Source organism: Podarcis raffonei, chromosome 10 (genome assembly GCF_027172205.1).
Source record: "Podarcis raffonei isolate rPodRaf1 chromosome 10, rPodRaf1.pri, whole genome shotgun sequence".
Lineage (NCBI taxonomy): Eukaryota > Metazoa > Chordata > Lepidosauria > Squamata > Lacertidae > Podarcis > Podarcis raffonei.
In genome coordinates, this window is record NC_070611.1 from 13,226,184 (window position 1) to 13,252,082 (window position 25,899).

Sequence of the window (25,899 nt, forward strand, 5' to 3'; positions counted from 1 at the left end):
CTATGTTGTAATTTTGATTTTTCATCCTTTCATACTATACCTCAAATTGGCTTTGAATAAATAGTTAACTCTTTGTTTGATTTTGTCAGATTTCAAGGTTTCCAAGTATTCACGTTTTTCACTGTTTTCTGGGGTTTGTGCTTCATTCAGTGATTAGCAATGGGGCAGTTACAAAAATTCAATAAAAATATTGCAGTCTACTCTGCCCTCCTCTTCCCCCTTCACAGAACACCTGGTTTTTAAAATGATGGATTCTACCCTATTCCTTAGGTCAGCTAATACATTCTTAGGGTGTTTCTTCACAATGTGGGGGTGGAAGCAAAGGCCATGAGATGAGCTTGATGTAGCAGTTCTATTCTTGGCTAACCTTGAGGAAACTGGAGCAGTTATTATGTTTTGGTTTTGGAGGAATTGCTTAGCTAAAACAACAACAACAAAAGTTGAACCATTCTGACCAGGAAAAATTCTGTGCCAACTAGAAATCTGTTCCATCAACACCAGAGCTACTGATTTATAGGGCCTGTACAAATTAGACAGACGTGGAGGTTGCTTGAGACACTATTTGAGTGCCCTGCATCAACTTCACACTTCAGCTACATGTCTATGCTACAAGCACATCGATTTTATGGGAGCATGGTTCACCTGCCATGGTTCACCTGTTGAATTCTGCTAGCGATCCCAATCTTGTTTCATTGCACCACAGCCAGAAACTTTAAAACTAGAGTAAATCTGTGGTGAAGATTTGTTCTGAGTATCATAAACAACCAGCCTTCCACTCAGATCCTACATATTCGGAAGGAAATCCATTCTGTTAAGCAAAAATGGACTGTCAAATAAGTTGTATAGGGTTCCAGCCTTACAGCACTATGCATACCTACATAAGTTCAGTGGGGCTCTCTTTGTATGTTTTTGCAACACTGAAGAAACTATATACTCTTTTTCTAGCCTCGAAATGCAATTCACATTTTCTGACTCTTTCTGCACCAAAACGGTTCTGCAGTCTTGCTGGGCATAGCAGCACCCACTGAAATAAGATCTTAATTATATCTAAACAGACTGAATACTGACTGCGTGGATACCATTGAACCTTCATTTACTGTTTGTTGTAGGGATGTACTAGTACTGGGCAGGCACTAAGTCTATTTTGGAAGATGGGTCAAGAGTACATTAAAAAAATGTGCATGTATGCATATAAAATAACAGAACACAATGATTTTTCGCAATATTTGCTTAGGCAATGGAATTGACGAAAATGGTTAGGCAAGTCCCATTAATTTCAATGAAGTAAGCCCTATTGATTTTAGTGACACTTGCTGCCAGGTAGATAGCTTGCAGTGTAAGAAATTATGATAAGGAGATGCAATGCCAATAGTAACACCCCCGGGGAGCCGCTGGATGTCAATAGGTAGTTATCAGAAACAGGTGGTATGCCTTGAGAGGGGAACTACCAGCAAGCTGCAGATGGCACAGTGACATTATCGGCGGAAAAGAAAAGTAATGGAAGTGTGATCTGCAGAGAAGTAAACGAAAGGGAGTGCTAAACAGCAAAAAGCAGCCTGCGCTTCGCATGCCTCTAAGCTGCTCTTCTGTATTTCCCGCACCGTTCCATGTGGCCCATGTTGCTTCCGAAATGGTCCTTCTTCCCCGTGGCATCACTTACATCACACTTCTCAGCACACAGCAAGCGCACTGTCTGGGATCTCTCGTCGGTCCCTCTGGTACTGTAAATCACACCGCCGCCTCCTCTCCCTACGCCCGTGCGCCCCTGCAGCTTACTTGCCTTTCTGTAAATCGCTACAACCTACTGACATTCAAGCGGCTCCGCTGGCATTCTGTGGCTGGCTGAGCAGAAGCCTCCAATCTGTCACTCTGATTTTAATAAATATCACCCATATCAAAGCCCGCATTTCCAGGCGGGGTGGGAAAGGTAGCTCTGGCATTCGGAGAGGCTGCTGCCCGGCTCTGGCCACCTTTCCTCCTCTGCTCCTGCCTTGCGCTTTGGTGTCTCCCTCTCCACCCCTTTCCTGCCGCCAAGCTTCCAGCGGCGCAGTTCCAGCTCGGCGCTGCCAGACTGCCTACCTCCCCGCTTCGCTTGTTTGTCGTAGGGAGCTGCCTGTCGGAGCCCGAGCAGCTTGCCGGAGGGGGTTCGCTTGCGCCCAGCGCGCACGCTCGCCTCTCGGGCATGCTCCTTAACAAGCGAGCGAGCCCAGCCTGCTGGGGACCGAGGCGCCGCGAAAGTTGCTCCATGGCGCTAGGAGTCTTGCAATAAGACGCGGCTGGGGGAGAGCGCGCCCAAGGCGCTGCTTTCGCCGCCATCCAACGAACGCGCGCAGCCGGCCAGCCTTCCTGCCTCTCTGCGCTACGAAGGGGGGCGGTGGGGGGGGGAGAGAAGCAGCAGCCCCGAGGGAGGCTGGGTCCCTGGAGTCCGTGCAGAATTGGCTCCGCCGCCTTGGCAGACGAGGAGGCACTTCGGAGCCCGAGCTGCCTTCGCCAGCTTGCAGCGCCGAGAAGGGAAGATTGCAGCCCCAGCGACACCCACCAGCACCCGCCAGAAGAGGAGAAGGGGAAAGCTCCGGGGGAAGCCGAGGCGGCCGTCCCCGCCCTGTGCCAGCGCACCTCGAGCAAAGCCTCACCAAAACCCCCTCGCTGCCTGCAGCCAGCGAGCTTTCGCGAGCGGGGCTGGGGCTCCCTGCAGAAGCTACCTTCCTCCCGCCACCAGGACCGAGGAGCAGCCGCGTCTCTCCACCCGATCCCTCCCGCAGCAGCGGCGGCGTCGCAGCCTGGGCACCGATTTCCGTGGAGAGGGGAGGGCAACGCTGCGATGGAGGTGTCAACCTGTGGGCTGCTGCTGCTGCGACCCCTCTCCTAAAACGCTTGCTCGTTTGCCCCAAGACGCTCTGCGGGTGCCGCGGCGGGGGGTGCTCGGGTGCGCGCGTGTGTGCGCGGTGGAGAAGGCGAGGCGAAGGCGCACGGGGCGCGCGAGGGAAGAAGAGCGAGCCAGCCTTTCCCCGGCCAGGTTGGGAGGCGACGGGAAGGTGGCGGCGAGCAGAGGGGAGGCGGGAAGTCCCCGCGCCCTTCCCGGCTTCGCGCAGCAGCAAGCGCGCAAGAGATGCCCCAGCCGCCGCCAGCTGGCACCTGCGCTGCGCTGCGATGAAAGGATTAATTGAGTTGCTTTGAACCGCGGAGGGGAAGCGGCCGGCTCTGGGGACCGAGCAAGGGAAGCCGTCGGAGGGAAGTTGGACAGCGAGGCAGTCTCCTTTGCACCCTCCCTCCTTCGCAGCCCAGCCTTCCCCTCTTCTTCTTTTTTTACAGGGTCGTGCCAAGCGAACCCAGCGAGCGGCATCTGCAGGAGCTTCGTGCCCACAGGGCAGCATCAGCGCTGAGAGGACCGGCTTGTCTCCCGCATTGCTCTCCCTGCTGAACCGAAGCCGTCGCTCAGCAGCAGCAGCAGCAGCGAAAAAACAAGCTCATCAGAGCAGGGGGAGCGGTTGCGCAATTCTGCCCAGATTGTCTTCCCTCCCCTTCCTCTCAACTCCCCCCCCCACTCCACCCCAACCCCCAATGCTGCTCAACTCCCGAGGAAACAGAAAGCTGATTCATGGAGCCCAGACCCAGCTTCCTCTGTGCTGCTCTCCTTTTGAAGATCAGGATGCTTGCTCCTGCTGCTTGAGACTTTGTGTTAACCCCCTTGCTCTCCCCTCCCCCAAGCCGAGGGGAGCGAGGGGGAGGGAAAAGGCTCCCTGCGATCTCTAGCCTTTTCTCTGTTTTGGAAGTGTGGTTACTGGCTGGCTCAAACCTGGGAAACATTGATGCATCGCTCTGGAAATCCATTGTGTGACTTTCTGGGTATTTGCTGAGTTCCAACCCGAGATGCAGCTCTTGAAAGCTTTATGGGCAATAGCAGGAGCAGCTATCTGCTGTTTTCTTATCTTTGTCATCCACTCCCAGTTCCTTAAAGAAGGTAATTATATCTGCATGCCTGCATACACTGGTGTTTCCCCCCCCCCTTCCTGCTTCCGAATGCTGAGATATTCCTTATTTCTTTCCATTTATTTGCAGTGTGTCCTAGTTCCACAGATCTCTCTTATCTAGTACATTGGTACGTTCTTACCAAAACAGGGTTTTTTTCTTTTTTAACTTTATTTTATATGCAAGGAAGACACAGGGTTTATATTCCTGCTGAGTGCATTCTATGTGGGCAGTGTTGAAATCTCTAGCCTTAGTTCATACATTTATAAGCTGAAAACTGTTGTTTTCTTCTTGGTGAATGACCTGCTCTGCTGCTATTTAGAACTTGAAATAACACTAAGCCACTGGTAAGTGTATTAATACACTATAAATCCCAATAAGTAAAAATATGTATCATTCATATATATATATATATATATATATGGACTCACCAGTCATCCTCTTCTTTTTCTTCTTTTTTTAAAAAAGCAAATTCAATACATTTTCAATAGATGGCACTAAAGTTCTATGATCAGGGCAAGGAAGAGTACAGCTTGGGCAGGAGGATCATTCCTCCATCCTCCTTTCCTAAGAGTGGAAGAGGCCTTTCTGCCTGATTTTTAGGGTTTTTTTCATTAAGTGTTCAAATAAATTTTGTCTCAGAACAAAGCAAACAAATAAGCAATACGGCCAAAGCAAAGCAAATGTAATGATTAAATTTCAAGTGGGGAAAAAAAGAAGAAGAATCTGATGCATTTCGTAGTTGAACATAAGATTGTTGTTATTATTATTTTTTCTTAAGCCTTTCAGGGGTTTTTTTGCCACCTTACTGAGAATATTAGCGGTTAGTCCTTCGAGAAGCTTGATTTAATTAATTGAATCCTTTACAAGCTACTGCCCAAGGTGAAAGTTTAGCTTGTTGTTGATTGAATATGTGTGTGTTCAGGTGTGAGAAAAGGTGTAGCTGTTTATTTAAAAAAAGAAATGCAGCAAAGGTTTATAGTAGGTTTTTTTTGCTACCAGTAGATTAAATGCAGATGGCAAGTTAGTTGCACTAAGGTCCCATTGAAATCAATGGAGAAAATGAGTCGTGGTTTAAGTCAGGTCGCATTGATTTCAGTAGGAATGAAGTGCAACTAACTTCATCTGGACCTCACCCAATGCTAGCAACAACAACAAAAAAGAATAAGTGTTCAGATGTCTCAGGATCCATATTTATTAAAAGTAATCACTTAGTATTATATTGGCTCTTGGAAATATGGAAGAACTTTCAGTGCATCCTTGGCAAAGTGCTCTCCCCAATTGGCCACTGTAGTCTTTATATATGTCAGTTGCTCATGAACTTTAAATATGTAAGTCATCTAGCAAAAATATGGTTATGTATCTATAAGTATTTAGCAATTTTTTTTAAAAAAAATCCCCTTTGTACACCAGATACATGGAATACCTTGCTTGTGTTTCCTAGGAGCTCAGTGGTTTTAAGATTGTTGTTAATGATAATACTGCTAACAGCAACACAGTGTGGAAACATTCTTGGTGCCTTTCCAGTTTTAAGAATTGTATATAAGTAGATATATTAACATCAGGAAAAAATATGGTTATCCCCTTAATAAGAATTTTCAAATTTATAGACTTCCCTAATGCATCCAGGAAGTAGTCTTCTTAAAACACTATAGGGATTAGCAATCTGGTTTTACAAGAAGAAGAATTAAATCTCAGCTGTTTACCATTTTTTTTTTTTTAGAACAAGAGAATAATGCCTATCCATTTATTATTTTATGTCTAGAGTATGGTTACTCTCGAAGTTGGTTGAGAGAATTTGTCCTAAGCTTCCTGTGTAGCTAGGCAACTTGAAGCTTAATCTATTTTAGCATTTTGACTGATATTTTTTTAAGGCCATCATTCACAGTGATTGTTGTACTTTAGCTTCTACAGAAACATCACACAATTAAATAGGTTTGGAAGGAATTCCATATTGTTTATTCCTCCATGTGCTTCAAAACACATTTTTCTCACCTGCATGGCTGGATCTGTTTTTATATTTGAGTGTAGTGATTTTCATATACTGTTCTAAGATTTTTTTGGGAGGTAAAATATATCTATGATGCACTCATTTTTAAACAGTGGGGAACTGAATTTTTCTTTTTCTTTAGTTCAGTATTAGATGATGGGGTTGCATGTGTTCCCACTTGTAAATCCCTGGATAAGTCCACTTGCTTGTATATTAGACTTACATCATCAGCATAAATGTGGCAAGCAGCCATTTCTTATTGTCATATGTTTGGACCTCATAATTTGTTAGCTTGAGGATGTTAGTTAGTTGGTTGGTGGATAAACTCAGTTGTTTCAGTGCACGGTTGAAGTTAGTACACCTTGCCTTCATTTTTGGTGGCCCCATTGTATAGCCTTATTTCATGATAAAAACCAGAAATCTCCATTTAATAATCTTTTTTTCAAGAAGATCTATTAGATGGACCCATAATATCAAGCAAGTACCTTACAATTTCTTTATCTTGATCAGACTTAATTGCCAGAACTAAGATATAATGATCTGTTCAAATATCACCTGCTTCAACGTGCTTTAGCTAAGAACTGCTGGAAAATATTGTGCCCAATTGGGTGTAATCTTTGGCTAAGTTTTAAGGCACTTACTCTGAAATGGTCTTAGTCATGCTAAGAGGTAGCAAGGCCTTTGCTTAAATCCAGATTATCATGCATGTTGGTTTGCTAACAAATGCTAGATCTATTTATTAACTAAATGTAGCAACTGTTCAGTATGTTGTAGCAGTTAACCCCTCCCAGAGCTATCATTTCCACCACCAGAATTCCTGGTGTGTGGGTGTGCTTTAAATATATCGTGTGTACACTGCCTATATTAACTGCAGCATAAACATAATATTTGTGCAGTCTCAGATTTTTGTGATCCTAGAGAATAAAGCAGGTAAGACTGACTTTAATAGTGAAAAAAAATCTAGCAAGGTCAGTTTCCTGTGTTGGCTCTCAAAGCTGTCCAGTTAAGTACAGAATAACTATTTTGTTGCTGTGGCAATGGGCTACTCTTGAAAAACATACAGAATAACTATTTTGTTGTGGCAATGGGCTACTCTTGGAAAATGTACAGAATCAATTCACATACTGCATTACTGTACGACTCATAAGTGGTAAGAAAACAGGCAACACTTGTTCTGAGATGAGTGAGAAAGAGCTGTTTAAATGGCTGTTTCCATTAATACTTTTTTTTCCACCCAAGAAGTGAAGAATGGCTGACACAAGAGTGCCATTTTTCCACACTTTGGCTTTTGTGTGGAAATACAGGTCGTCCTGTGGCTAATCCATTCCCCTACGTCCAATCTGTCTTTCATTGTTTCAAAAAGATGAATAGAGCTGTGAACCAAGAAAAGGCTATTGTGATATATAATTGCTGTCCCATGCCTGTCTGATCTTCATACAAAGCAATTTAACATATTCTGGTAGGTTTCTGTCAGTTTGAAGAGCTGTTAAAAATTAAAACACTTAGCAATTGCTATAGAAGATTAGAAGTAGACATGGGATATTGAGTAGCTCTTGCTCATTCAAAATGTTCTATCACCTTTTTAATATTATCTTCAATGGAAAGCAGAGCTGTATAAATATTATAGGGTGCTACAACCCTTTCCCAGCAAAACAGAACATCAAATAGTTCCCCCATTGCAATCACTGAATAGTGTGTCGATGATGAAAGGGCATCTTGAATAGGTGGCTGTGTAAAGACTTTAAAGCAGCTTAATTAGATGGAAAACTTCACCGCTGTATACAAGGAGCAATATATAACCACTCTTTTCTTTATCTCAAAGAATGTTGTACAGCTTTGGAATGTCTGTTTCATAATATGGATGTAGACGTTGTAGTACATCCTTATGAATCCTTGTTATGTAAATATGAAGCAAACTTTTTTATATATAATAATTAGGATTTTGAATGCAGTGTTGGGTCAGAATAGAATGATGTGTCTCTGTAAAAGTTAAACTGTGAAAAGAAAACACTTGCTTAGTTGATTGGAGCATACCCAAAACCAAATGAAGTTAAGAACTACCGCCAACTCTTATTGGCGTGCGGGTTTTAGAATGAAAGGAGTAAGGCGATGGATATTTTTGTTTATTGTTTTTGTTGTTTCGTATAGGTAGTGGTATAATGCAGCCCAGTTTCTGGGCAATGAATCTCCCACCACCAATTTCAATCTTATTTAATAGTTATTTTTTATTCATCATAGATTTTGATCCATTAAGGTCCAAGAACCCAAAATTTACCTGTCTAAGTGTCTTAATCTTGAAACTATACTACAGATGGGTTACACCAAAGCTATTCCTGCAAAATTTCTCAAAGCATAGCATAGCTCAACATTGCAGTGATATTTCAATGCAGTTATAAGCACCAGCGTTGGTTCAAAAAAGGACACAAGGCTATGGATGAATTATCATTGTCGACACAGGCTTGTTAGCGGCTTATGTTAGAACTTGTGTTAGAACTTGTTGAGAAGATTAGTTTTTATTTTGTGATTGAGTGCCATTTGACAAATATTTCAAAGTATATGAAAACCAGGCCTGAAACTTTCCCACTGTATCGGACGGTAGTTTGCTTCATCAAACCACTGTCTTTATGGAGACTCTCACAGGACCACAAAGGTTAGAACTGCACATAGTCACAGGTAAAACAAGTGTTGTTTCCCTTGAGAATTTGTCCTGCTCTGGGCTTCCCATAGGCAAATGATTGGCCACTGTGAGAACAGATTGCTAGACCTGATGGATTTTTGAGCTGTTACATTCTTGTGAGGAGGTTATCATAACTGTCCAATATGACAACATAGCAAAAGGTTTTATGCTAATATTACAGTATTTACATGACCTACTTCAGTTCCGACTCTACGCCGTGGTACTGTATTGCTGGAGCATGTGGAACTGGCAATAAGGACTCCCGAATCTAAGAGACAATACAGATAAGGAACATGGGTGTGGTCTTGGCACTGCACTGTTATAACCTTCACTTGTTTGCTGTTGCAGTGTAATGTGTGCAAGGTCACAAACGGCAAGGGATGGAGATGAGGGCTGCTGTTCCCTTGGGCTGTTGAGCAGCCTTTTACTTGACAAGTCAAGCTCACAAAGACTGCTTTTGCTGCAGTACATCAAATCCTTAAAGCTGGTTTAAAGGATTCAACAACTCAGTTTTGGGCTAATTCCAGAGTTGGTCTTTTTCAGTTGCAACCTTAAAGTACATGATGATATATGTGTGTGTATATATTTCTCCCCACAAATTTAGCTAATGCTCATTTGAGACAGGGGGCATCCATGTTGTTGTTATTGTTATTATTATTATTGTTATTAGTCTTACAATTTCCTCTATGGAGCTGAAGTTGGTATGCACTGTTTCATCACCTGTTTTATCTTCACAATAGCTTTGTAGGGTAAGTTCAGATTGACAGATAGTAACTGGCTCAAGGTCGCCCCGTGAGTTCCGTGGCTGAATGCAGATTTGAACCTTTTGCTTCCTCAGTTCTAGTCTGACACTTGAACCACTGTTCCTCGGACTGAGGCTTATAAATGACGGATACACATTTAGGAACATGATATATGTGCCAGCTATTAACCAACTGTGAGTTATATGAGGCTTCAAAATCTGTTGGAGCAGATCCTTCCTGCTTCAAGTTTCAGGATGCTCGTATGAGGCTGCCCCTGTGGTTTTTAGAAGATAGATTGCATCGTGGAACTTCCTTAATGGAATAAAGAACAACATATCTTTATAGACTGATAGATATGTGTTATCTTTGGAGTGTAATGCATGTATTTCTGAGCAGACTAACAAGTATCTTTCTTTATCCATAAGTTTCATAAGTCCAGAACATTTTGCTTTCTGGAAAGGGGTGCTTTTTGCTTCTGTTACTATTTCCAGTTTTTAAAAAACCCATTTGTATTTTGGCCCTAACTGAATACCAATAGTATACCAGGTGCTGGATTGTGGCAAATGTTTGTAGCTACCCTGACCTGTCTTGTGCCCTGAAAGACACTGCATTTGAGCTCCCGGTCCTCATATTTCACTGACTACTCATTGGCTTCCATCTTTTAATCAGCATAGAGACCGTAATAGAATTGTTGTGTTGGAAGGGACCTTGAGGATCATCCAGTTCAACCCCCTGCAATGCAGAAATATGCAGTTGTCCTGTACAGGGATTGAACCTGCGCCTTGGTGTTATCAGTAAAAAGGTAAAGGTACCGCTGACTGTTAGGTCCAGTCGTGGCCGACTCTAGGGTTGCGGCGCCGTACAGCTTCCAGGTCATGTGGCCAGCATGACTAAGCTGCTTCTGGCGAACCAGAGCAGCGCACGGAAATGCTGTTTACCTTCCCGCCGGAGTGGTACCTATTTATCTACTTGCACTTTGACATGATTTTGAACTGCTAGGTGGGCAGGAGCAGGGACCGAGCCACGGGAGGTCACTCCGTCGCAGGAATTCGAACCGCCGACCTTCTGATTGGCAAGCCCTAGGATCTGTGGTTTAGACCACAGCGCCACACACATCCCTTTGTATTATCAGTACCACGCTCTAACCAACTGATCTTTCTACCAGACTGTCGAGATCTTGAATATACTTAAAAATAAATAAATAGAAAGTGTCTAACTACAAAGCAATAGTCCTGTGCTGTTTGTAATCCAGTGAGAGGATTTTCACAAAAAAGTGTGCTATTCTTTGTTATCATTTTTGGTAAAATATTTTGGAAAACTTTTTAAACTAAACAGTCTGCTTTTGCTAAATTTTCCCGGAAAGCATCACTGTTCTTTCAGGTGCACTGGTGAAAACAACTCTTACTCAGGCTGGACTGAAGCATGAGAAATTTGAATGAAAATTCCAGTATGTCTCGGTTATAGCTTGGGAATGGGAAGAAGTATACTGCATAAAAACAAGAAGTACACTGCATAAAAACTCTTTCATTAAGAGAATGTTGTCTACTGTGTAGTTTATTAATTGTCATGCAGCAATTGTTGTTATGGTAACAACTAGTATGGATCCGTGCTAGAGGAATAGGAAAACACAGTAGCTGAAGCTGGAGAAAATTGTGCAGGAGAAAGCATGCAGTCTGATGTCTGAGATGAAGCCACATCAAAAGGCCATTTTTTAAATTCAGCCATAAGCCCTGATGTGCTGCCATCATCACTCCTTTCACCCAATTTAGCTATTAAGTTCAGACCACAGTCTTATTTGGAAGAAGAGAACTATTATGCACTGTGTCTGGACAGCTTTATTCTTGCACAACCTACTTTCTTGAACTTGGTTTCCCATAATTGCCCAATGGGTGTTAAATTTACTAAGCAAAAGTGCATGTTCAGGCTCGCCAAATAGTTAAGGCATAACTTATCCATTTCAAGAATCAGGAGTTTTAGATCTCCATTCTTATCTGGAGAGAAACATATTGCAGTAACTTTAGAGGTTCAAGGCATTAAGAGCAGGGACATCAGAAGTCTCTTTTGAACCACTTAGAAGTGGCAAGGTCCCCCCCCTCACTTTATTTAAGACATTTAAATATCATGAAATCATTAGTGTTTCTAAGTGGCATACTTAAAAGTAAACCATACAGAGAATAAAACGAAAAAAATCCATCATAAAAATGAACATAACCTGGCATTTAATTTAACATGTATGTTCCCTAAACTTTTACTGTTATTTATGGTTATCAATCATGTGAAATCTTAACTGTTGACTGTTACAAAACAGTGTGTTTTTACATGAGTAGAATGTGCACTTTTATTTAAAATCATCTCTGGGTTATTTGTGGGGCATAGGAATTCGTTAATTTATTTATTTTCAAAATATAGTCTGGCCCCCCACAAGGTCTGAGGGACAGTGGACCGGCCCCCTGCTGAAAAAGTTTGCTGATCCCTGACTTAAAATATGAACAAGAGTGTTTGAGAACGCATGCCCAGTGTGAAGCATATTGTGCTATTTCTGTTACTCTTTGGAGAAGTCAAGTCAATTGTTGATACAGTATTTTGGATTTTGTTGCTTGGTCTGCATAGCATAGGGAAATGTGCATTGCATGCAGTTAATGACAGATGAATAAGTTTTTAGATTATGCACTGATACAAGTAACCATATTTTTCTCACCTAGGCTTTCTGTGGTACTGAACACAAGGACAATGCATTTATTTATTGCTGTAACAATCACAGTTATAAAACTAGACAAAAATAAAATCTAACTTGTATCTGCATCATTATGCTAAACGTTTAACTAAAAATATCTGGTATTTAGCATTCCAAGTAGTAATTCCTTAATAATTCTTAGCTGATCAGTGAAACAACCAGTTAAAAATAACTTCAGATTACTGAACATGTCAATCTCAAAGCTGTCTCTTAATGCTTGTTAACATACCAATTTAGTTAGAATGGTTGCTTAAAATGCTTTTTGAATGTTTTTAAAATTACCTACTTAACAAATTCAATGTTTTAAGGTAATTTGTTTCAATTACAAAAGACTGTAGAACATAAGCAAGAAGCTACATGCATGATTGCATCAGTTGGCAGAGCCAGAAGTTGAAAAGACAAGAGTGGATTAAAAACCGTTCTTCCATTGTTGAGATGTCTGCAAAAAGAAATTTCTTGTTTGTTAATGTTTGTTTAATCACAGAGACTATCTAAGAGACAGAAGCAGAGAGGTTTGGATTTGAATAATAAGTAAAAATTGGCAGGAAAGAGGGTTGCATATGATGAAGGTTGCATACTATGAATAAAGGTAAAGGTAAAGGCCCCCTGACTGTTAAGTCCAGTTGCAGAAAACTCTGGGGTTGCAGCACTATCTCAACTTTACAGGTTGCAACTATTTCTAAGGTGCTACCTAAGAATCATTTAGGGACAGGATATGGCTAAGCAGACTTCATCCTGAATATATACGTTCTGTTGGTTGGATATGTAGCAAATCTGGGAGGATGTGTCCAACAGGTTTGGGTGGAGTTAAACTTCCTTGTAGGAACAGGATTGTAGTTTTGAAGTACAGTACTTCTGGATCTGGTCTTGGTTGTTTTTTTTAAAGACAACCAGATGGCAGTTGTGGCAGTGATTCTGACTGGTGCACCAACTGTGGTCTTTGCTGTAAAGGGTAGACCTTGCCACAAGCTACTTCCACTTTCATCAAGAGGTCCGGAGGGTGGCAACACGAGAACGGGGCCTTCTCTGCAGTGGCTCCACATCTGTGGAATGCTCTCCCCATAAGTGAAGTTCACCTGTCGCCTTCATTATGCAACTTTAGGCACCAGGCAAAAACATTCCTTTTTACCCAGGCCTTTTTGGGGGTTGTTTATTGGGTTATTGCTTTGGGTTTGATTTTATATGTTGTGGTCTTGTTGTGAACTGCCCTGAGACCACTGGGTATAGGGCGGTGTGTAAGTTGAATAAATAATAAATAATAATAATAAATTCATGTGCCGTGGATGGGCTTAAGTATGTTGGTGCAAAATGGAGCAGCTAGAGTGATGTCAGAAGTCCATCTTTTTTATTGTGTGACATATGGTTCATTCTTAGGCCATATTGGGTCGTTTTGACCCTTTTAAAGCTCTAAACAGTTAGGGACACTGGATGTCTGAAGGACTATCTTCCTCCCAAAAGGAATTTTCCTCCATACTTTTGTGTAGTGGGGAGACTCTACTGTATTGTCCACTTCCATCAGAGATGTGGCCATCGGTCACAAGCAACAGGGGATTCTTAGCAATGGAAAGTTTTCATGAGAAGTTTGCTGACTCTCTCTATGTCTTCAGACTCCAGTCAAAAACATTTCTTCCTTAGACATAGCTCCAGTAATAAATACCACAAAATGTATCTGTGGCTGTGATGCTTATGGTTTGTTTATGTTTAATTTTTTGTAGAGGGGTGTTGTTGGTGCTCAGATTTTATACATTGGGTTTTTATTATTAAAAATAGTATAGTTTTCATTGAAACTGTTACAGTGGTACCTCGGGTTAATTCGTTCCGGAGGCCCGTTCTTAACCTGAAACTGTTCTTAACCTGAGGTACTACTTTAGCTAATGGGGCCTCCTGTTGCTCCCGCACCGCCATTGTGCGATTTCTGTTCTCATCCTGAAGCAAAGTTCTTAATCCGAGGTACTATTTCTGGGTTAGCAGAGTCTGTAACCTGAAGCGTCTGTAACCTGAAGCGTATGTAACCTGAGGTACCACTGTATATCTCAAGGAATGCTTTTCTCAATATGAACCTACCCCAACTGTGAGATTGTCTTCTGAGCCCCCCCCTTGTGTGTCCCCTCCTTGAGAGGTCCGGAGGGTGGCAACACGAGCATAGGCCTTTTCTGCAGTGCTCCCCTTTTGTGGAATGCTCTCCCCAGGGAGGTTAAGCTGGCACATTTAGGTGCCAGGCAAAAACGTTTTGACATCCAATTCCCTTTTAAATATGTCACTGGGGGGGCGGTAATTAGTTTGTTGTTCTTATTTTTACTATGTATTTTGCGGTTTTTATATTGTGGGGTTTTTTTAATTGCCCTGAGATCTGCGGATGAAGATTGGCATACAAATTTAATAAATAATCATATTAAATTTTGGCCAGCTACAGTGGTGCCCCGCAAGACGAATGCCTCGCTAAACAAAAAACCCGCAAAACGAAAGGGTTTTCCGATTTTTAGCGGCTTTGCAAGACGAATTTCCCTATGGGCTTGCTTCGCAAGACGAAAGCCCATAGGGAAATCTCCGGGGACAGCGGGGAAGCGCAGCACGCCTTCTCCTCTGTTCCCGGACCTGTCCTGAAGGCTTGCGGTGGGAGGTCCGGGAACAGAGGAGAAGGCGCGCAGCGCTTCTTCTCTGTTCCCAGGGCTTGCGGTGGGAGGAGGGTTTTTCCTCCCCACTGCCAACATTCAGAACAGCTACCCCTATCCGTAGCTTGGAGAGCCCTGCGGGGAAGTCCTGCAGGGCTCCCCAAGCTGCGAATGTCTGCCCCGCGCAAGGGGCGCTCTGCTTAAGAGCGCCCCTCGTGCGGGGCAGCAGGCTGCTATCCGCAGCTTGGAGAGCCCTGCGGGGAAGTCCTGCAGGGCTCCCCAAGCTGCGAATGTCTGCCCCGCGTGAGGGGCGCTCTGAAGCAGAGCGCCCCTCGCGTGGGGCAGCAGGCTGCTATCCTCAGCCTAGGCAGCCCTGGGGAACTCTTCTGAAGGCTGGCGGCCGGAGAAGGGCTTTTCTTCCCACCGCCAGCCTTCAGAAGGCTGTTCTGAAGGCTGGCGGTGGGGAGAAAAGCCCTTCTCCCCCCGCCAGCCTTCAGAAGAGGTCTGGGGACAGACTGTCCCCGGACCTGGTCTGAAGGCGGTCTCCATAGGAACGCATTAATTGATTTTCAATGCATTCCTATGGGAAACCGTGCTTCGCAAGACGAAAAACTTGCAAGAAGAAAAAACTTGCGGAACGAATTAATTTCGTCTTGCGAGGCACCACTGTATTGTGAAGTTGAAGGCGCAAGATAAAAAAAATGAATTAATAGAAGTTGCGGTTGCAATAAAATCTGAGTTAGAAATTTAACATTCCTGTCAGCAGCTTTGAGCACTCGGGGTTTTGTGGGAATGGCATCCATGGAACAGATGCATAGTTTTATGTATTAATAAATAATAAATTTTTATTTATACCCCACCCTTCCTGGTTCAGGAAACAAGGCTCAGGGCAGCTAACAACAAATTTAAAACACTTAACTGATGCTAAAACAAAACAAAACAAAACAGTAGGACAATCCAGAAAGAAGAAACCACTTTTATTTCTAGTTCCTCTTGCGTTCCGTCACATCGAAGCCCCTTCTTACATTGCGAAGCATGAGATATGTGTTGCAGCAGAACATCAGTTGAGGTTGCTGCTACCGTTGGAAATAATCGTTGTTTGGATTGATGTATGTTTGCTTAAAATGCCAGCGCTTTCTCCTGGTGCTCCTTAGTTCCTTCATATATCAGCATAGGAAGAGAAATTCTTACCCTTCCTCAAAATCTCTGCACATACCAGAGAAGTTGGGAGAGATTGGTAGCAAAAACAAATAGAAGCTTGCTAGTTGGAATCTGTCTGTCTCTGGAGACATTGGACGAATCCCCCTTTGGGGGTAAAGCAAAACTGTTGGAGAGTTGTAGCGCCTGCTCTGGTTGTAGGGACTGATACGGGAGAGACATGTTTTGTTGCAGATGGGTCAGATGAAGGCGTCCGCTATTTTGTTGCAGGTGCACCATGGTGCTTCTTCTCTCTGTGTTCCTCCCAGCAGTCGCTCCTCCTCTGGTCACTGCTGTGTATCCACAACCTGTCTTGTCTGTCTCGAGGCACCACAGTCATCTGCAAGAGATGCCTATGTGGTGGAGTTAATGTTGCCATTCTTCATGTCTCATTTGCAGACATCTTTGGTCTGGCGGACAGGTCTAATGCCTGAAGCTAGTTCCCCATAGAGCAATGTCCTTGAGATCCTGCCGTCCTCTATTCTGGATACATGACCAAGCCAGCATAGAAGTCATGTCTCAAGCCTGAGACGGAAGTGTGAACATACTGGGAATTTGGGCTTGGAAGAGCACATCTTTCTTTGAGACTTTGCCCTGCCATTTGATGCCCAAAATCTTCCTGACGCAGCACATATGGAAGGCATTGAAGCAGTGCTTCTGGTGGGTATAAACTGGTACACCTAGCCAATATTTGTGGGCACCTACTGTATATTAGGGATGCGGGTGGTGCTGTGGGTTAAACCACAGAGCCTAGGACTTGCTGATCAGAAGGTCAGCGGTTTGAATCCCCGCGACGGGGTGAGCTCCTGTTGCTCGGTCCCAGCTCCTGCCAACCTAGCAGTTTGAAAGCACGTCAAGTGCAAGTAGATAAATAGGTACCGCTCTGGCGGGAAGGTAAACAGCGTTTCCGTGTGCTGCTCTCGTTTGCCAGAAGTGGCTTAGTCATGCTGGCCACATGACCCGGAAGCTGTACGCCGGCTCCCTCAGCCAATAAAGCGAGATGAGCACCGCAACCCCAGAGTCAGTCACGACTGGACCTAATGGTCAGGGGTCCCTTTACCTTTGCTGTATATTAGTCAATATTCTAAAGCTGTATGCAAAATGCTTCGCTTTGCTAGTGGCATGTGGAAAGAGCACATTATACTGTTGCTCATCATGCTGGCATAGGGAGGAGCTGGAAAAGGCTACCTCTGTGTACTTTGATTTCTGTGTTCTCACTTTATCCTAGTGTAGGGAACAGGTGGCGCTGTGGTCTAAACCACGACCCTCTTGTGCTTGCCAGTCAGAAGGTTGGCGGTTCGAATCCGCGTAACGGGGTGAGCTCCCATTGCTCTGTCCCTGCTCCTGCCAACCTAGCAGATCGAAAGCACACCAACATGAGTCAATAAATAAGTACAGCTGCAGCAGGAAGGTAAATGGCATTTCTGTGTGCTCTGGTTTCCGTCATGGTGTCCCGTTGCGCCAGAAGCGGTTTAGTCACGCTGGCCACATGACCTGGAAAGCTGTCTGTGGACAAACGCCGGCTCCCTCGGAAGGTGAGATGAACACCGCACTCCATAGTCACCTTTGACTGGACTTCACCATCCAGGGGTCCTTTACCTTCTTACTTAATCAAAGTAATGTTGGAAGGAGCTTTTTGTCCTATAGTTTTTAATACCAACAACATAAACAGGATGGACCTGTCAAGGTGGTTTCAGTGCATTTGACAGACTTGGATTTCACTGTGCAGAGAATCAAACTGTCATTTCCTCACTGAGAGTCAAATACTCTGTTCAGTTATACCACACCAACTTTACTGGTGTAACAGTGTTAAAAACACTTCCAGTAAGCTTTTTTAAAAGGAAATCAAAGTTGCTTGGGAAGGGGGGGGGGTTAGAACTTCAGATAATTGAGTACTTTCAATGCTTTTCAATAATATTTGTGGATCTATCCCCTCTTGGCTACGCCCATGTCTACTACTACAATTTGTTTGGCAATTTTCTAAAGCAGTACCTGGAACTTGTTTACAATAGTGCAATCAGAGCACCTCTGCATATGATGTTCTATACTCCCCAACCTGCTCCTTCAAGTATTTCCACTCCTCTTTCATCTGTAAATGGAGTTGAAGAGTGCTGCTATTTTGCATCTCAATTATCTCTTGTCCCCCTATTCCCTGGGCATTCTCTTGGCTATGTAGTTGACTGGTAGTTGGCTGGGTATCAATTGAAACTCACCTGAGGCAAAACCTTTACAAGTTGGACTGCAGCTCAGGGTATCCTTCAATTGACCACCTAGCCTGCTACACTTGAAGAAACCCAAAACCCGTTTATATGTAGCCAATGAACTTGAACTGAAACATTTGCTTTCTTTCTAAAGTACAATTTTGCTTTTGCTTTGTCTTCCTGATTTGATTTTTTTTAAACATCCTAATAAACTTTATAAAATTTGGCTGCTGTGGTCCTGGCTGTAATTGTGCCAATATGCAAAGGGTTATATCAACCTTCCATACGCTTAAGCACTTGGTTCATGCTATGTGTGTGTGTGTGACCAGTGGTCAACAGATTAAAGCAAAATGTGTTGGGCTCAAGAAAGAGCTCAGGATGCTATCTCTGCCTCCAGTCCTAAATACTTGCATTGGTTCTTCAGAAATCACTCCCATATGGGAAGTCAGTCCTCAAAGCACTTAAGTTGCATAGCACATTTGTGATACATACAGGTGTTTATGGAGCTAAAACGCAAGAGAGCATAAGGGATGAGTGAAGGAGAAACTAGCTTGGCTTCTTTACAAGTTCTCTTTAAGACCAAGCTGGAGGTGAGGGCAGTTGTTTAGTTGTTTAGTCGTGTCCAACTCTTCGTGACCCCATGGACCAGAGCACACCAGGCACTCCTGTCTTCCACTGCCTCCTGCAGTTTGGCCAAACTCATGCTGGTAGCTTCGAGAGCACTATCCAACCATCTCGTCCTCTGTTGTCCCCTTCTCCTTTTGCCCTCCATCCTTCCCAGCATCAGGGTCTTTTCCAGGGAGTCTTCTCTTCTCATGAGGTGGCCAAAGTACTGGAGCCTCAGCTTCAGGATCTGTCCTTCCAGTGAGCACTCAGGGCTGATTTCCTTCAGAATGGAGAGGTTTGATCTTCTTGAAGTCCATGGGACTCTCAAGAGTCTCCTCCAGCACCATAATTCAAAAGCATCAATTCTTCGGCGATCAGCCTTCTTTATGGTCCAGCTCTCACTTCCATACATCACTACTGGGAAAACCATTGCTTTAACTATATGGTAGCCATGTTTATTCATGTGCTTGCTCGGCTGAAGTGTAAATGAGGGAATCATGGGATCTACACTTAATACCAAAGAAATGTCTGTGGGAACCTTTCTCCCCCACTTGCCTTTCATATCCCAATATCCCCCCTCTAGCGCAACAACGTTTCTGTGATAAAGTGAGCTGAACTGAGAGAACAGTGCCTGGAATGACTGATCTTAGATATATGAGGATGGTTCACCCCCCACCCCACTCTGCCTCACCCACATTTACCATTTGGAATTGAAATTAGACGCCACTCAGCTGCTTAATATGTTGACAGGGCAAGCGTAGAAACAGTAAACATCTACGGTAGTTTGGTCCTTCACTTGGTCAAAGAAGCCCGGTGTGTTTTGTGCTGGTATAGGCAAACTCAGCCCTTCAGATGTTTTGGGACTACAATTCCCATCATCCCTAGCTAACAGGACCAGTGGTCAGGGATGATGGGAGTTGTAGTCCCAAAACTTCTGGAGGGCCGAGTTTGCCTATGCCTGGTTTTGAGCTTTACTTGGAGCAGTAGAATGCAAAGCAGCAATGATGAAGCCTAGAGGAAATTCCTCAAAATCACAACAAAACCCAATGAATTGCCTTAAAAATTGAGAAGCTTGTAGTGGGTCCAGTTTCTACTGGTATAGAATTGTTTAACCTTCTCCCTAAGCCAATAATGGCAATATATGCAGGAACAAGACCCTTTGTCTCAGAACCAGACCAGACTCTTTCTAATTAAAACTAGGAAACTTATGGCACATGATCAACATATTTAATAGAGGGTGGTAGCAAAAATAAAGGCCTTTTTTGAGTGCCTTTGAGTGTGAAAATGTCCCTTGTTTTATAAAAGATAATTATGAGTGTCTTAAGTTCTGAGATAATAGCAATCACTTTGTTCCTGATTTTATTTATTTATTCATATTCTCATGTTTTGCTGTGCTTGCCGGTTTTGGTTTGGCAACTAGATGATAAACTGCAAGAAGCTTTCGTTTCTACTCCTCCTACGCTTGGGGGGGGGGAGCACTTTACTAATCGGTGATATGAAGTGAAAAGCCCCCAGTCTGGTGTTTTTGTTTTTTGTTTTAAGATGTATTTCACAATGGTACCTTCCAATTCTATGTAAAAGCATTAGATTGTGTGAAGTATTGTTGTTTAATAAAGGGATGGTATCTCTTTCTGACATCTGTAATAACTTCTCCTCCCTCACAATCATTCCTGTGAGGTAAAGGTAAAGGGGCCCCTGGCCATTAGGGTCCAGTCGTGACCGACTCTGGGGTTGTGGTGCTCATCTCGCTTTATTGGCCAAGGGAGCTGGCGTTTGTCCGCAGACAGCTTCCGGATCATGTGGCCAGCATGACTAAGCCGCTTCTGGCAAACCAGAGCAGCGCACGGAAATGCCGTTTACCTTCCTGCCGGAGCGGTACCTATTTATCTACTTGCACTTTGACGTGCTTTCAAACTGCTAGGTTGGCAGGAGCAGGGACCGAACAACGGGAGCTCACCCTGTCGCGGGGATTCGAACCACCGACCTTCTGAACAGCAAGTCCTAGGCTCTGTGGTTTAACCCACAGCGCCACCTGCATCCCTGTGAGGTACTGCAGATCTAATGCTTCACTTGTACAATTCCCTGCCCTTCAGGCCATTGCAGATTAGAAGTATGAATAAAAAGCAGTGTGCAATTACTAACATTCAGCTACTTAACCGCTACATCGACACAGAGCATTAAAGTCACATTTTTCATGCTGTTGTGGGAAGCTAAGACATTCCACTTCCACACCTTGAATGTTTACTTCATGACTTCATTATGCATTTGTCTTTTTGCCTTGCTTGATGCTTATTTGATGAATAATCAAAGCTTGGCAATGGACTAAGAGATGAGCAGGGCTTTCTTTTCAGCCGGAAGTCACCGAAACTCAGTTCTGGCACCTCTCTGGTGGGCGCCATTGCTGAGGGAAGCATTTTCCTAGAAAAATGCTGGAGGTGCATTTGGAGCTATGTGGACCATGGCTTGTGCCATGCCTTGTTCGTACGATGCCATGACTGCCTGTGACTCAAATGCTTAAAACAATATATGAAGCTAGTATTGTGCACTGTGGTTTAAAAGAAAGTTAAATTCTTATTAAGAAGCTGTAGCTCCCTTGAATTTCATTAATAACAGGGGTGGGTAGAAGACCAGAGCAGTGACTTTCAATAATCATGCATGGGCAGGTTTTTGGTGGACGTGGGGGGAAATACATTTTATTTATTGGGGTAACAACTAGTCTTGTCCCCCCTCTGCTATAAACCTAACTGGAAAAAACCCATAATTTTGTTTTAGAAAAGCAAGGCACATGCTTGTTGTCTTTTCTGACCTTGCAGGAATGGTTCTTTTTCTCCTTTCATCTCCTTCCTTTTCTTTATTGATCTAAATGAAGTCCTGGTTCTTAATGCGTCTTAGTTTCCACTTAATTTCATTATGTTTTCTTTTTATTGTATAGCCTCCACCGGCTTTATTGAATTCTATTATTTGAGAGACACAAAAAGTCTTGACTGATCATAATTCACAGTATTAATTATACCGCCCAAGCACTATGTACACTTAATAATTTGAATGTGATGTGTAGAATAATGAAGAAATCAGTACTCCGTACAGTTACATTAACAAGTAATTTGAAAAATGAATTTTGCTTCACGAATGGATGAGGTTTGTAGGCTTCTCTTGTACTTATGGAGATGATGAAAGTCAAATTATAAATGCAGCATCTCTCTAAGATTAATTCCAATACTATTACTTACTAACATTCTGCCTAAGGTGTCTGTTCTGTCACTCCCATGCCCACATAATGTCTATTAGCCGTAATGGGAGTTGCAGGCATGCATACATTTGTAAGAAGATAGCAATACCCATTTGGAAAATTAAGTTATCCAACATTAGACAGACTCCTAAAAGCATAGTTTGCTACTTGGGAAATGGCACCCATGGTTTTATCCTCTGGCATTAACACAAAAGGCCAAGCACTAAAACTTAACCACCCAGCAACCAGTGATATAGTTATTTATTTTAATACAATTATGTAAACAGTAACCAGAAAATATTTCTAAGTCAGACATATTCTTATTCAGAATATCAAATCCAGCTTTAACTGCTTTTTGTGTTAGCTTGCCAGCAGACCATCAAGCTAATTCTACATAATGAAAAATAACACTCTGTAGTTGCATAAATTAGAAGTATTTTTGCAGCATTCAGTGAAAGAATTTGAATGAACTTCACACTATCTCATCTTCCTTTTTCTCTCTTGTCATTCACACATGCCACAAAGCATGATTATTGTGCATAAGGCAGCCACACCTGTTCAACTCCTCCTATTAGTGCTGGGAAGCAACAAGCCAGGATCCCTGGTTTAGTGTTAACTCCAAACAATTGGTTGCTTTAGATTTCACTCCCACAAACCCACAAATTCTGGTCCAGGTTTCCTACACACTGTAGTTCATTGGTGTGAAATAAATCACAGTCCTAACACTTAGCCAGGCATCATGGTTTGTTTCCTCGACACACTAGTCAGAAGGAGGAAATCAGCTCTGATAGACATGATCACAATAAATCATTATCCATGGTTTAATGAGATGCTCAAACTCACCCCATTTGCTAGCTTGGCTATAATGGCCAGGTCCCACATTGTTTTTATAGTCCCAAGTGTATGAAAGATTCTCCAAGTTTATATATAAGCTTGAACCTTAACACTGCACATCAAAGACTTGAAGAGAGCCTGAATTTAGATATTGTCAAAACAAGCTGTCACCAGTAACAGTTTTTGGGATATATTATAGAAGGGAAAGAGGCTTGCATGTCTTCTCATTTACACCTCAGGACTTGGAATGGTATTTTGACTTTTGAAGCTGTATAATTGAGACTAAATTAAATGATAAATGATACATTCCTATTTTGCTGCTGAAATGTTTCCTGTTTTCTTTATGAGGAAAAAAATACCCAGTTAATATCGTATCCTTTGAAAATCAAGATTACACATTTGTCACCATTTTCGTCACGTACTGCAGTGCAAAATAGTTTGGATATCTAGATTCTCAACTCTGCTCATAGATCATATCAGTTCACATACTGAGAATCCCTAGTTGGTTTCCCAAAACAATAATAATGGAAAAAACATTACACTTTAATATCTTGGGGGGCAGGGACCTATTTGGAGAATGCATATTTATGCAAATGGTATTTTAGTAATATGTATCTTAGCACTGTTCTTAAATGCACAATAACTCCACCTTAATACTCAAACCAGGTCAGCATTAATTCACATATAACATAATTTATATTTTGCTTTCTGCCTCTTCCTAAGGATATTTTAAACTGGCAAGATGTGAAGGAATGGGATTGTATAACTGTCAAGCAATATTAAAACACAAAGGCAGATGGACCCTTTCTTGTGCCAGAGGAAAACTGTGTATGTAGCGATGCAAGCATTTGCCAGTTATGGGCAGTTCAGCTAGGGACTGAACAGGAGCCTAGTTATAGACAAAAATGTCTGCCTCCATAAGCAGCAGAGATCACATTTTCCCTGTGCAAGTATTCCCTGCTTAAGTACTGCTACATTCATTTTGCAGCATCCTGTTGGGAACCTGATTTAACATCCCCCTCCACTTGCTGAGGAATAAACTAATTTCCTAAACTGTTCTGAGATCAGAAATGATATGTAATGAAAAATCAAACATTTCCACAAAGATACTCACTAAATAGTTAATGATTTATGCAAACTCTGCGTATGCCGTGTCTGATCTGCCGATTTCTTTAGAATCCTGCAGGATGCCCTTATACAGTGCAAAGGATAAACATTTGGGATGAAGGGTTCTGTGACTCCAGAGCCAAAGCGCCCCGAGAATTGGTCAGAGTTTTTTGCTTCTCTTGTAAAGAACACAGCGAGCCACATTCGTTGTTCAAACAATTTGTTTATAGAGGTTCAGGAAAGCAACCCTGTCATGGTTATAACCTTTTGATGTTTTGAAGCTTCTGGTTATGCCCACAGGGATGCTACTTTCTTTTGTCAAAGAAAGCATTGGTTCTTCGAAGTTCTTAGTATCTACCCCCCCCCTCGAAAAAGCTTTGAGCTCACAATTGCTGAGTGGAATATTTTTAGCCCTATCTGCCATCTCCCGTGCACTTACTTGAATGTAAATCGCTTTGAGATGAATAATATCTTCTCCTGTGCAAGACTGAGCAGAATTGCTGGCCTTTCCCCATCTTATGAGGATAGTTTTGCTGAAAAGAACAAGATTGGAATGAAATAGGGTAAGGGAAGGGAGATGGGCGTGCCTCCTGTCTTTTATGGTCTTAACACTTGCACACTGCTCTTTGCTCACACTGTATTGAATTACAAGGCGTTGCGTGTCGAGGTCCCCAGGGCCACCCCGATAACTCACACATCACACAGAATTTTTTGTTTAAGGTTTTTGACATAATTTTGGCCACAACTTTATTAAAACACAAAAATGTGAGTGGTTGCTTAGCCATTGGTTGCGACTATCTGCCCCCACCATGGGGGACAGACTGACATTCCGCACGATGCAAAAGTCACTTGAGGGTAGCGACGGAGCAGGGAACCTGCCCTCAGCCCTCACCAAATGCGACCAGGAGCTCATTGCTATGGCCCAAGCCCCCTTCACAGGGTGGACAAGCAATAGTTAGCCCCCGATTCCTTTAACGGAATCTCTTGCAGCAGCAGCATTAGAGCGGCAGGCACAGCCAATCCATGCCCCTCAACCAACCAACCAAACCATAAACCAATACCTAACCGCAACCTTACAAGTTGTGACGATTTGCTACGCAGTAGGCAAAAACCAAATGGCCCTAGCCAATCAGCCAGAGGGACAAAATTCCTACCGGGCTCCTGCCCCAAGAGCAGATGACCCCATGACAGGCATAGCAAGGTCAAAGCGAACAACCCTAATTCTAGGGAGGGAGGGACGGGCAATCCGATGCACGGGCGAAAAGAGGAAGCCCTAGCCTCGTGCAAGGAGTTTTAGCATTTCTGGCTGTCAATCAACAAATGGCAACATTAACTTCTTCCCAACAACAAGGGAACCCCAATCGCATCAGTGGCCAACGATCAATTAGCCCGTCCCCAACTTTGGAGTGTCCTGGCGGCCCCCACTGCAACACATGCTCTCCATGAAGGAGAACATGCTTTCTGAAATCTGGGGAAGTTTCCTCTTGCAGTATAACATATGCACTGCTAATTTTAGGGGGGGGGGGAGAACTCAACATGAATGCTTCCCCCGCATAGCTGTCAACATTTCCCTTTTTAAAAGGGAAATTCCCTTATTCCGAATAGTATTTTCCCTTAAAAAAGGGGGAAAGTTTACAGCTATGTTTCCCCATTCTCTTAGAAGGCAATGGCACCCACCTGAGAGATGCCGGAACTGAGTTCTGGTGAGTTCCACCTGGGAAAAAAAGCCCTGAATATATGGTGGCTAACGAAAGAAAAGACAGGAAACCCGCTTCTGCAGGTTATATATAAGGTCCAACATGTTTAGAATTAGGAATCCCCCCTTTCGTTTGCAAGTATTCAGTGGTTCATGATCTGTATCATTTTAGCCCGGTTCCTTAGCTTGGGGTGCAGAACTTGTTTCAGGGCTGCACTGGCTCCTGGTGGAGTACAGGACCAGCTTTAAGGTGCTGGTTTTAACCTTTAAAGCCCTATACGGCCTAGGACCCTCGTACCTACGG

General features: G+C 43.2%; 1 protein-coding gene across 10 annotated transcripts in view; it reads left to right on the plus strand.

Moving 5' to 3' along the window:
- TAFA5 (TAFA chemokine like family member 5) overlaps window positions 1-25,899 on the plus strand; it is a 340,255-nt gene that overhangs the window by 89,280 nt on the left and 225,076 nt on the right. The window contains exon 1 of one of the 10 annotated variants that reach the window (XR_008332615.1): window positions 2,391-3,961. The exons of 8 other annotated variants lie outside the window; for them this stretch is intronic. The gene's annotated coding sequence lies outside the window, so the exon portion shown is untranslated. Of the gene's footprint in view, window positions 1-2,390; window positions 3,962-25,899 lie in introns of those variants that run through there. One more of the 10 variants, XR_008332617.1, reaches the window with a different exon arrangement.